Genomic DNA, 12,782 nt, shown 5'->3' with positions numbered 1-12,782 from the left:
TGTAACGGAGGTGTGTATGGTACTGTCCCAGATCGTGTGGTATGTAGAGGAGGTGTGTATGGTACTGTCCCAGATCGTGTGGTATGTAACGGAGGTGTGTATGGTACTGTCCCAGATCGTGTGGTATGTAGTGGAGGTGTGTATGGTACTGTCACAGATCGTGTGGTATGTAGAGGAGGTGTGTATGGTACTGTCCCAGATCGTGTGGTATGTAGAGGAGGTTTGAATGGTACTGTCCCAGATCGTGTGGTATGTAGAGGAGGTGTGTATGGTACTGTCCAAGATCATGTGGTATGTAGTGGAGGTGTGTATGATACTGTCCAAGATCATGTTGTATGTAGAGGAGGTGTGTTTGGTACTGTCCAAGATCATGTGGTATGTACAGGAGGTGTGTATGGTACTGTCCCAGATCGTGTGGTATGTAGAGGAGGTGTGTATGGTACTGTCCCAGATCGTGTGGTATGTAGCGGAGGTGTGTATGGTACTGTCCCAGATCATGTGGTATGTAGTGGAGGTGTGTATGATACTGTCCCAGATCATGTGGTATGTAGCGGAGGTGTGTATGATACTGTCCCAGATCGTGTGGTATGTAGAGGAGGTGTGTATGGTACTGTCCCAGATCGTGTGGTATGTAGAGGAGGTGTGTATGGTACTGTCCCATGTCGTGTGGTATGTAGAGGAGGTGTGTATGGTACTGTTCCAAATCGTGTGGTATGTAGAGGAGGTGTGTATGGTACTGTCCCAGATCACGTGGTATGTAGCGGAGATTTGCATGGTACTGTCCCAGATCGTGTGGTATGTAGAGGAGGTGTGTTTGGTACTGTCCAAGATCATGTGGTATGTACAGGAGGTGTGTATGGTACTGTCCCAGATCGTGTGGTATGTAGAGGAGGTGTGTATGGTATTGTCCCAGATCGTGTGGTATGTAGAGGAGGTGTGTATGGTACTGTCCAAGATCATGTTGTATGTAGAGGAGGTGTGTATGGTACTGTCCAAGATCATGTGGTATGTAGTGGAGGTGTGTATGATACTGTCCAAGATCATGTTGTATGTAGAGGAGGTGTGTTTGGTACTGTCCAAGATCATGTGGTATGTACAGGAGGTGTGTATGGTACTGTCCCAGATCGTGTGGTATGTAGAGGAGGTGTGTATGGTACTGTCCCAGATCGTGTGGTATGTAGCGGAGGTGTGTATGGTACTGTCCCAGATCATGTGGTATGTAGCGGAGGTGTGTATGATACTGTCCCAGATCGTGTGGTATGTAGAGGAGGTGTGTATGGTACTGTCCCAGATCGTGTGGTATGTAGAGGAGGTGTGTATGGTACTGTCCCAGATCGTGTGGTATGTAGAGGAGGTGTGTATGGTACTGTCCCAGATTGTGTGGTATGTAGTGGAGGTGTGTATGGTACTGTCCCAGATCGTGTGGTATGTAGAGGAGGTGTGTATGGTACTGTCCCAGATCGTGTGGTATGTAGAGGAGGTGTGTACGGTACTGTCCCAGATCGTGTGGTATGTAGCGGAGGTGTGTATGGTACTGTCCCAGATCGTGTGGTATGTAGCGGAGGTGTGTATGGTACTGTCCCAGATCGTGTGGTATGTAGTGGAGGTGTGTATGGTACTGTCCCAGATCATGTGGTATGTACAGGAGGTGTGTATGGTACGGTCCCAGATCGTGTGGTATGTAGAGGTGTGTATGGTACTGTCCCAGGGCGTGTGGTATGTAGCGGATGTGTGTACTGTACTGTCCCAGATCGTGTGGTATGTAGTGGAGGTGTGTATGGTACTGTCCCAGATCGTGTGGTATGTAGTGGAGGTGTGTATGGTACTGTCCCAGATCGTGTGGTATGTAGAGGAGATGTGTACTGTACTGTCCCAGATCGTGTGGTATGTAGAGGTGTGTATGGTACTGTCCCAGGGCGTGTGGTATGTTGCGGATGTGTGTACTGTACTGTCCCAGATCGTGTGGTATGTAGTGGAGGTGTGTATGGTACTGTCCCAGATCGTGTGGTATGTAGTGGAGGTGTGTATGGTACTGTCCCAGATCGTGTGGTATGTAGAGGAGGTGTGTATGGTACTGTCCCAGATCGTGTGGTATGTAGAGGAGGTGTGTACTGTACTGTCCCAGATCGTGTGGTATGTAGAGGAGGTGTGTATGGTACTGTCCCAGATCGTGTGGTATGTAGAGGAGGTGTGTATGGTACTGTCCCAGATCATGTGGTATGTAGCGGAGGTGTGTATGGTACTGTCCCAGATCGTGTGGTATGTAGAGGAGGTGTGTATGGTACTGTCCCAGATCGTGTGGTATGTAGCGGAGGTGTGTATGGTACTGTCCCAGATCGTGTGGTATGTAGAGGAGGTGTGTATGGTACTGTCCCAGATTGTGTGGTATGTAGTGGAGGTGTGTATGGTACTGTTCCAGATCGTGTGGTATGTAACGGAGGTGTGTATGGTACTGTCCCAGATCGTGTGGTATGTAGAGGAGGTGTGTATGGTACTGTCCCAGATCATGTGGTATGTAGCGGAGGTGTGTATGGTACTGTCCCAGATCATGTGGTATGTAGTGGAGGTGTGTATGATACTGTCCAAGATCATGTGGTATGTAGCGGAGGTGTGTATGATACTGTCCAAGATCATGTTGTATGTAGAGGAGGTGTGTATGGTACTGTCCAAGATCGTGTGGTATGTAGAGGAGGTGTGTATGGTACTGTCCCAGATCGTGTGGTATGTAGAGGAGGTGTGTATGGTACTGTCCCAGATCGTGTGGTATGTAGCGGGGATGTGATTGGTGCTTGATAAGGTTGTTCTTGCATAGCACAGAGCTTGCATCATTGATTGTGAGCTATTACATTTCCCTAAACAACTAGGATACGTATGTAACATAAAAGATATTTAACAGCCGGACAGGGTTGATTTTATTCAATGAAAGAGGTTATATAAATGTTCCAAAATAATATTTAATCATTTATATAGGACCTATAAGCACGTAGCATACTTATATTTACAGCTACAAGATTTCTATTATTGATTGAACATTGCATTTAAGAAGATATTGATACCAATATGATAGGAATTACCGGAAATGCAAACAACATGTACATCTGGGCTAGCAAGCATACTGGATCTTTAAAAAACCATTAACATATCAAGTATTCCGATGGCTTCACAGCAAGAAGGATTCTGCAAAGACATGGTTGATTTACCAAGAGTGTAGTGTAAGATACTTACCATTATCAACATCTCTCTGGACTTAACCAGTGTCTCCCTTGGTCGATATGCTTTGGAAAGGTACTTAACTTTAATTGCTCTGGATTTCATGCTACTGGCCTCCTGTATATTGTCCAGTGAGGTAGTCACAAACTACTACATGGCGACCCCTCCTGAAAATGACCCTGACTGTTAACATGATGATAAACCAAGCAAACTTGCAAACACAAACAAACAAAATATTAGGCCATATAAACGCCCAATTGTCAGGCTAGTGTTTCCATGGCTAACATGACCTTTTTTTTTTACCAATGCTTCTTTGTTGCTTACGTTCCTACGTCATTGCCATGGTTACGTCCGCCATGAAAACGGAGTTAAAGTTGTAATGGATATTGCAACAAATTACACTGTTTAAGTATTAAATGGTAGATTACAAGGTCGTGTTATTTAAAGCATTACGTCTCTCAGGCGAATGTCAAGTAAAACAAAGGAAGAAATTCACCGGCATGAAAAATCACATGACGTCAGCATTACAGTACTTGCAATGAAATATTTTTATTTCACTTTTACAGAATATACTTTAATGCATTTCGATTAACATTGCTGGTCCATTAATGATGACATGAACTGAGTTTCGCTTGTTAATGAAGTATTCTAAAAATAGCTGCAGTTTATGACAACTTTTAACCGAGATTAACTTGATGATATGTATTCTAAAAACAGTGTATGCAGCTTATAACAACATTCAGCCGAAATTTACTTGATAACGATGCATTCTAAAATAGTTTAGCTTATGCCCACATTTAAGCACGCTACCCTACGTACTTGACCTTGTAAGTCTATTTGACAGGATCATAAATTTATATTGGTGAGCAAACCTGCGAATTAGCATATTGACGTCTGTTGACCTTATCGAGAGAGAGAGTGGGGGGCTGAGTACACAAGACGTTATAAGGGGAAGCTCCAATACATATATCACCCATTACGGAAAGGATACTTAATACCCCAATAACACAACACACAAGTATCCTATATATACTCATTTAAGTGTCAGAACCGGTCAAATCTCGTTTTCTTTGGATACATCTGTTGTTCTAGCGGTATATTCTAAAGTGTGTGGTTGTCTACTGGTACAGGTTCCGAGGACTGGTCGAGTGGATAGAGAGGAGATTAAAACCTGTCAGAGTTACAGATAGGAGGACTCGTTTGGGATCCGAATCACGTAAGATATTTTATTTATTTACGGGCGCGTGTTATTGATTTATTTATTTATGGACGTGTTATTGATATGCTGTAATACGTGTAACACGGCAGCGGTGTAGCGTAACATTTAACTTGAGAGTTAATGGTCATTGTTAGGATGTGATAATAAAATAGAATCTATGGTTATATTATTGTAGGATATGTTTCAATACTCTAACTGCATGGTAGAGCAAAATTATATCCACACAAAGAAAAAAACTGAATAATTGAATAAATAAATTAATTAATATTTTAAAAGTAACTCGGAATGGAGACTTAATACAAATAATTGAGATAGAAAAAGATGCACTGTCATGTTGAGTGAACTTGCTATGATAAAATGACCAGTGTACATTAAAATAAACAGCGTACTATCGTCTGATAGTCATGTATATAGATAGTTAAAATAGGTAATACCAACACGGCCATGGTAAAGCAATGGGTCAACATTTATCAAAGTGTTATCTTAACACGAACAAAAACTGGTTACATGAAAATGTACTCGATCTGGGAGAAATTATTTTAAATTGATTCTCATCACCTCACATGCACGTGTACACCTCTATCACCCAAAAGAATAGACCGTAATTATAACTTAATAAAATCGTACTCCACTAGTGTGCGAACGACCGTCTTGAAATAGAAATAAATAATTATTTTCTTACATTGCCAATCGTAATATTTATCTTGATGACAGGAAAACGTTGGGGCATTGTGACGTCACAGTAATAATGACGTCATAAACGCAATGTTAGCTCTGTGTTTCTATTCATAGAAAAATCGGGTTAATATCTTAAAATATCAACCCCCACATTCAGTATGTTCCGGACATCATGTTTTGAAATGTACAAATGTATGTATTGTTAAAAGAGCTATTTAAAATGTATTGTTGGAAGATCGTTTATATAGATTACAAACAAACCTGGTCAAGATTAAGTCCTCATTATATATAAGATCGTATAAAAACAGTGTCCACATGGAATCAGCACGAGACGCTACCAAGATCATTTTATTTTAACTACAAAGTATACTCCATACTGCCTCGAACAGAATACCGAGATTAGGGAAAGGTTGTTAGGACTGAAAACGAAGTAGGGGAAATGAAAAGGGTTTCGATTCAATTTTATTCCCAGGGTCTTACGGCCCATAGGTAAATATGGATACAAAATATACAAACAAAATACACGATTTGGAGAGTGATATCCCGTAATTAAAGCATGATTATATACATTGTTATCACTTCCACCTTCGCGCACCCACCAATATAATTCACGTTCGCTCACCCATGTAGAGATTGTCAATCACTAAATACACGCGTAATCATAATAATAGTTATGCATATTCCAAATGTATATTGCATCAATCATTTTTAGATACATCAACATAAAAATTATGCATGTGTATAAAATAATTCTCTTACAAACACACATGTACATGTTACCCTGATTACATAATTCACTTAAATAAACGGAAGTGCACAATATCATTTCCTTTTACACACACATGTACATTGCATCCTTCACTTAAATACACACAAGTGCACAATTTCATTCCCTTTCATACACACGTGCACATTACATCATTCACTTAAATACATGCAAGTGCACAATTTCATTCCCTTTCATACACACGTGCACATTACATCATTCACTTAAATACATGCAAGTGCACAATTTCATTCCCTTTCATACACACGTGCACATTACATCATTCACTTAAATACACGGAAGTGCACAATATCATGTGTCTATAAGATATATTTGTAGTGTCGTGGTGTCTATAAGATATATTTGTATAGTGTTGTGGTGTCTATAAGATATATTTGTACAGTGTTGTGGTGTCTATAAGATATATTTATATAGTGTTGTGGTGTCTATAAGCTATATTTATATAGTGTTGTGGTGTCTATAAGATATAGTTGTAGTGTTGTGGTGTCTATAAGATATATTTGTACAGTGTCGTGGTGTCTATAAGATATATTTGTACAGTGTTGTGGTGTCTATAAGATATATGTGTACAGTGTTGTGGTGTCTATGAGATATATTTGTACAGTGTTGTGGTGTCTATAAGATATATATTTGTAGTGTTGTGGTGTCTATAAGATATATTCGTACAGTGTTGTGGTGTCTATGAGATATATTTGTACAGTGTTGTGGTGTCTATGAGATATATTTGTACAGTGTTGTGTCTATAAGATATATTTGTAGTGTTGTGTTGTCTATAAGATATATATTTATACAGTGTTGTGGTATCTATAAGATATATTTGTACAGTGTTGTGGTGTCTATAAGATATATTTGTACAGTGTTGTGGTGTCTATAAGATATATTTGTACAGTGTTGTGGTGTCTATAAGATATATTTGTACAGTGTTGTGTTGTCTATAAGATATATATTTATACAGTGTTGTGGTATCTATAAGATATATTTGTACAGTGTTGTGGTGTCTATAAGATATATTTGTATAGTGTTGTTGTGTCTATAAGATATATTTGTAGTGTCGTGGTGTCTATAAGATATATTTGTAGTGTTGTGTTGTCTATAAGATATATATTTATATAGTGTTGTGGTGTCTATAAGATATATTTGTACGGTGTTGTGGTGTCTATAAGATATATTTGTACAGTGTTGTGGTGTCTATAAGATATATTTGTACAGTGTTGTGGTGTCTATAAGATATATTTGTACAGTGTTGTGGTGTCTATAAGATATATTTGTATAGTGTTGTGGTGTCTATAAGATACATTTGTATAGTGTTGTGGTGTCTATAAGATATATTTGTAGTGTTGTGGTGTCTATAAGATATATTTGTAGTGTCGTGGTGTCTATAAGATATATTTGTAGTGTTGTGTTGTCTATAAGATATATATTTATATAGTGTTGTGGTGTCTATAAGATATATTTGTACGGTGTTGTGGTGTCTATAAGATATATTTGTACAGTGTTGTGGTGTCTATAAGATATATTTGTACAGTGTTGTGGTGTCTATAAGATATATTTGTATAGTGTTGTGGTGTCTATAAGATACATTTGTATAGTGTTGTGGTGTCTATAAGATATATTTGTAGTGTTGTGGTGTCTATAATATATGTTTATACAGTGTTGTGGTGTCTATAAGATATATTTGTACAGTGTTGTTGTGTCTATAAGATATATTTGACAGTGTTGAGGTGTCTATAAGATATATTTGTACAGTGTTGTGGTGTCTATAAGATATATTTGTACAGTGTTGTGGTGTCTATAAGATATATTTATACAGTGTCATGGTGTCTATAAGATATATTTGTACAGTGTCGTGGTGTCTATAAGATATATTTGTAGTGTGTTGTGGTGTCTATAATATATATTTGTAGTGTTGTGGTGTCTATAAGATATATTTGTACAGTGTTGAGGTGTCTATAAGATATATTTGTACAATGCGATATGCTGTCTTTAGATACACTTGGAAATGAGGCCCGGTTGTGATTATGAGCAGACAAATGACATAAAGATATGACACCCATCAGATATATTATTAAATCTTGCCGACAAGAAGGGACGATGCGGTAGCCATGTTCTCATTTTATCCTGTAAATGCATAAGATTATTATCATGGATAAATTATTTGTAAACACAGATAATTCAGGTGTGAATGTCTGACTGATATGCGCGTATATAGCGATGAAAATGTCATTACATTGAAAATCAGTCATCCCAAGCTTGCAGAACTTTCTAAAATTGTAATCTAGATAGTGATCGGTTTGTTGGACAACAAAAAGTTTATTTCGCATGTAACTATGTTTGTACTACCGGGGGCTGTTTTTTTTTTATCTATTGTCTTATGTTATCTGAATATATTGTGCGAAAATTCCGTCCATGATATGTTATAATACAGTAAATTATATATTTGGGGGTTTTGTAGAATGCCCTCGTCAGCAAACAGTAACTTGTGTGTCGACATATTTTCTGCAGTATGAAAAATAAACCAGCCTTTAGAAGTTGATGTAGGGTATTTTTTTCGGTGGTATTTTAGAATGTACATGCTAACTGATATTCTAATAATCACATGGCTTTATAACACGAGCTTCCTCTGGCCCTGGGTGTGTCAGGGCTAGAGGAAACTCGGGATAATGGCTTAATGGTGGTCCAGAGTAATTTACTAAAGACGGTACGGCAGGCCATCCGATTGGACAGGTTTAGCTTACCAATTATACTTCATTTCTAGACATTGCAAAGAAATGCTGGAGACGGGAGAGGAGACCTAGTTGTGTACCTGACATGCGCCGATCTCATCTACCTCCGGACCTTAATACACATACGCATGGGGTACGGGACACTCGACCATCGTACGTCACAGGATTAAAACGTGCACACATAGGTATAAATCAAGGTAAGTCAACCATCTACATGATATGTAACTCATAACTAACCAAACAAACCAGGTGTTTACACATCCACCGATATCATGTTAAACCTAACTTTCATTAAAGCTAAGCGGTTTGAAGTTTTATTTACCTTTCTATGGGATTTCATTTTCGCTCTGGTTTACTCAATGTTAAAATTAAAAAACACGATCATGTTTGAGATAAGAGTAGTCGATTGTTGTGAGACTATCTGACACTACTGAACGGAGACCTGTGGGGCCCGACCCCAACTGTCAAAGATAATAGACGAAATTACTCGCACAAATTGAAACTAGTGAGAGTTAAGCCGTAGTTATCATTCCGCCTTCGTAGTTGTCATTCCGCCTTGTCGCTAATGAAACGCCGTAAAACGTCAAACCTACTGGATGTTTAACGTGATTCCACGCGATAACGTAAGGGAGCAATTTCGTGTGCACGGGAGCCAATATCGTAAGGTACGTATATATATAGCTACATACATGGGTGTACCATATACTTTTATAGAAAGTAGAATACTTAGTTGGCATAGTTAGCATGGGTCACTTTTAGTTATTTTTTCTCTCTCAAAATATGCTTCGTGTGTGTACATTTTGAAAAGTTTGTGGACAGTGTGCCTTGACTCCAGAGTGGCTATGTAAACACCTCCCGTAGACTATATTGGATAGAAATATAAACAATCTATATTTGTCTGCCTGTTCACACTGATGTAAGTAAACTACCAGTTAAGCATGCACCTATATAGATAGCATAGATTAAATTCTGACAACAGGTTATCATATCCATCAATGTATCAATGATTTCATTTCAGCATGTTAATTAATTCAAATTAGTTAATGAGATTTATATATGTATATGATTGAATGTTTCTATACGACAATGTGGTCTGGTAAAAAGCACTATGATTTATAAAGCTTCGATTTAAATTTCCAATTTGAGTCGAATCCCACACGATATATGATACTTTACACTGCATGGATGACATATCACCAGTACCATGCCAGCATCATGCATCAGTGAATGTGTATATGGAGAGCACTGAGTAATCGTATTACATTTCATTGAGAAGTAGTTTCCTTGTGAAAGTTTAACGAAAATGTTTGTTTGTGACGGTTTGCTGGATAGCATACATATGTGTCAAGGTAAAAGAGCGGTGAATACACTCCCAACAGTTCTTCAAGTCTGGTCCTTTATCACAATAAAATAATATCTATAATGCTTTTATACAACAGCACAAGAACGTACTATTTTTTATTCATGTAAACGTGGATAAAGAGACCGATGTGGACCGCAATATATCAGCCGGTAGAGTCTGTTTGCTGGGTTTATCGCCCCATGAACAGCCACGGTCATTTCAAGGCGAGGTGCACTTGTAGTAGTTAGTGGCTACATCAATAAACAATATAGGGAGGTCCGTCGCTTGCCATCTAGAGCAATTAGGGTGAATTATCTTGCAAAATGACACAATCACGACAACACTGACCGGTCCGTTTCTCAGTTCACCAGTCGTTGGCCTATAGATCTTCAGACTGATCTATTATGAGGTGAAGACCCGGAGAGTTGTGTTGTTCGATCCTTACTGAAATCGGTGACTGTCCTATGATCATGGTTGTGTCCTTAGTTCAGATATACACTTTACCCAAATTTACCCGCTCTGTATGGAATGAGACAGGTCTCCCGCAAGTTGTTCGGTATGGTAGTCATCAGCTACTACAAGGAAGTTCCGGCTTAACACTGATTGGGTGTTGACGGGGCAATGAGCCTGATAAACTATTTGGTATTTCATGTATGTAGTACCTATCAACTGAACATTAAAAGTGTGCAGCTATCAAAGTCTGTCATTTAATGCTGCGTAATGCTTTGTCAGCGGCGTGTGTTAATTGTATGGCTTTAATAAATCAAGAATGACATATTACACAAATGAATGAAAGGAAATATATTATAATACATATAGTTATATAATTGACGTGATGACAATACCTGACACCGATATGGTTTAGATGGTATGTACAGCAATACCACCATTATACAGGCGAAATGTTCCTCACCTCATTATTTGCTCTAGAAACAATAGAATTATTTTATGTTTCTCACCTCATTATTTGCTCTAGAAACAATAGAATTATTTTAGCGTCGCACGGGATTATTCTAATACTAATGATCAAATCGTCATACTAGCTTATCAATGGAAATTCTACATTGTAAACAGCCATTAGTAATCTTAGTCACTTAATTTACTGGTATGTGGTATATAGATTTGATTGAGTTGTCTAAAGAGGACAAGGGCAGACATCTGCCACGAAACCAGCTTTAGTGTCCTGCAAATTACAAAATCACATCGAATGGGTTACAGATCAATTTCCGCCTGAAATACCACCATCCATGAAATTAGTCGAAGTTCCTATCAATTTTATGCTAATATCTACGTCATGTGACCAGTAGATATCTATGTATTTAACCTTGACATTCCGGAGTGATATAACACGATATTGTTGATTATCGTCCCATCCTCGGCCCGAGTCACGGCGTTCGACTGTCCGTAATTAACAAGGATATACTCATTAGCGTACGGCAACTGAACACATATGATCTAATTAACAATAAGATGTTACAGATCTATTATCACAGATTTAACCTAGTAGTGTGTTTGCCGCGATTGGTTAAAACGGTCCCGCTATTTCATTCCACGGACACCGTCATTCACTAGTAATGCTAGTCTAACGATTTCAGTGCGAAACTGAAGTTACTTCACGAAAAGTAAATAAAATAGAATACCGGACCACTGACCATAGTAAAGTCTACATAACGAGATGAGATTTTGATTTCTATTTAAATTCCAGTTTAAACCACTACAATGAGGTAGTCGCTGTATTTTCTATTAGAAAATAATGCTTTTAAGTTACGAGGAATTAACGAAGGGTGTTTATTTATATCCCGTGTGAAAATATCTTTAGTATTGCCAGCTGGTCGAATCCCTGCTGGGGATCGAACAATTAACTACCTGCCATTATCCCTCAGGACGATGGGTTGGACAATGTCCACGACGCAGGTGTAAAGCTCTTTACTGGGTTAATGACATATTGAATCATAAATGTTATTCCCATTTGATAGAGTAGATACGTTTTGTGTCATGTGATTTGTTTGAATATAAGAATATCTCGGAATACATTTTACTTATATATATTTATGAAGATTTAAAAAAAGTTTTAGTAACTTGCAACTTAAGGACCATTGCGCCGTGTACGAACCTCCACGGACGGTCAGTGCATGGCCTTGACCACTGACTTTACGGTAGAATCTACCGCTGACTCGCCTTAAAGTTCCTTCATCGTCCGAGGTTTAACCAACCCAAACGTCACGGAGAAACTTTCTATTTCCCACATTTCCTAAAAAAAAATGTTTGTGTCATCTAGTACACTTCAAATCTCTTAGATAACATATTTGATGCATTACTCATAAATTATACACTTTATACTAATCATAATAGGCATATTGTTCTACCAACATGGAATCTGTATGTAAAACCACATATCGTATACTATAAGATAATGTTGAAAATATGGTCACGAAAACATTCTAAGTTGTTTTCTATAATTTATGAAATCCTTACAAAGGATTTCGGGATTGTGCTTGGGGATCGGGCTCTTGTGTCATTAATTTTACTGAAAAATAGTTTCAAATAGTAGCTGATAACCAAACCCAAAAAAAATATTTCTAATTTTTCGACAACAGTGAAGGAAGAGATAGGTGTAGGGGTTAAGATGCCGTGTGCTGGGCCTATTGTATATACAGGTAGGGTCGGGTTACAGCTGGGCCATACCCGGTTATCTACAGCATAATAAATAATACCAAATTGTTGTAAGTTGAAGACATGAACTATGATACATCATTAGCTACAATAGTTTTCTTTATTTTCTGAGACAATGGCGTCCCTAAGTAAATCAAAGTTTTCCTTTCA

General features: G+C 38.2%; 2 protein-coding genes across 2 annotated transcripts in view; both read left to right on the top strand.

The window, feature by feature from the left end:
• Nucleotides 1-4,212: 4,212 nt before the first annotated feature.
• LOC117330415 (globin-like) overlaps nucleotides 4,213-12,782 on the top strand; it is a 50,799-nt gene continuing 42,229 nt past the window's right edge. Inside the window, exons 1-3 of the mRNA XM_033888688.1 lie at nucleotides 4,213-4,228; nucleotides 4,341-4,426; nucleotides 8,650-8,814. The gene's annotated coding sequence lies outside the window, so the exon portion shown is untranslated. The remainder of the gene's footprint in view (nucleotides 4,229-4,340; nucleotides 4,427-8,649; nucleotides 8,815-12,782) is intronic.
• Nucleotides 9,037-12,782, top strand: part of LOC117330414 (globin-2 B chain-like) — a 35,413-nt gene continuing 31,667 nt past the window's right edge. Inside the window, exon 1 of the mRNA XM_033888686.1 lies at nucleotides 9,037-9,282. The gene's annotated coding sequence lies outside the window, so the exon portion shown is untranslated. The remainder of the gene's footprint in view (nucleotides 9,283-12,782) is intronic.

This window comes from Pecten maximus, chromosome 7 (assembly GCF_902652985.1).
Source record: "Pecten maximus chromosome 7, xPecMax1.1, whole genome shotgun sequence".
Lineage (NCBI taxonomy): Eukaryota > Metazoa > Mollusca > Bivalvia > Pectinida > Pectinidae > Pecten > Pecten maximus.
This window is presented reverse-complemented; position numbering and strand designations above follow the sequence as displayed.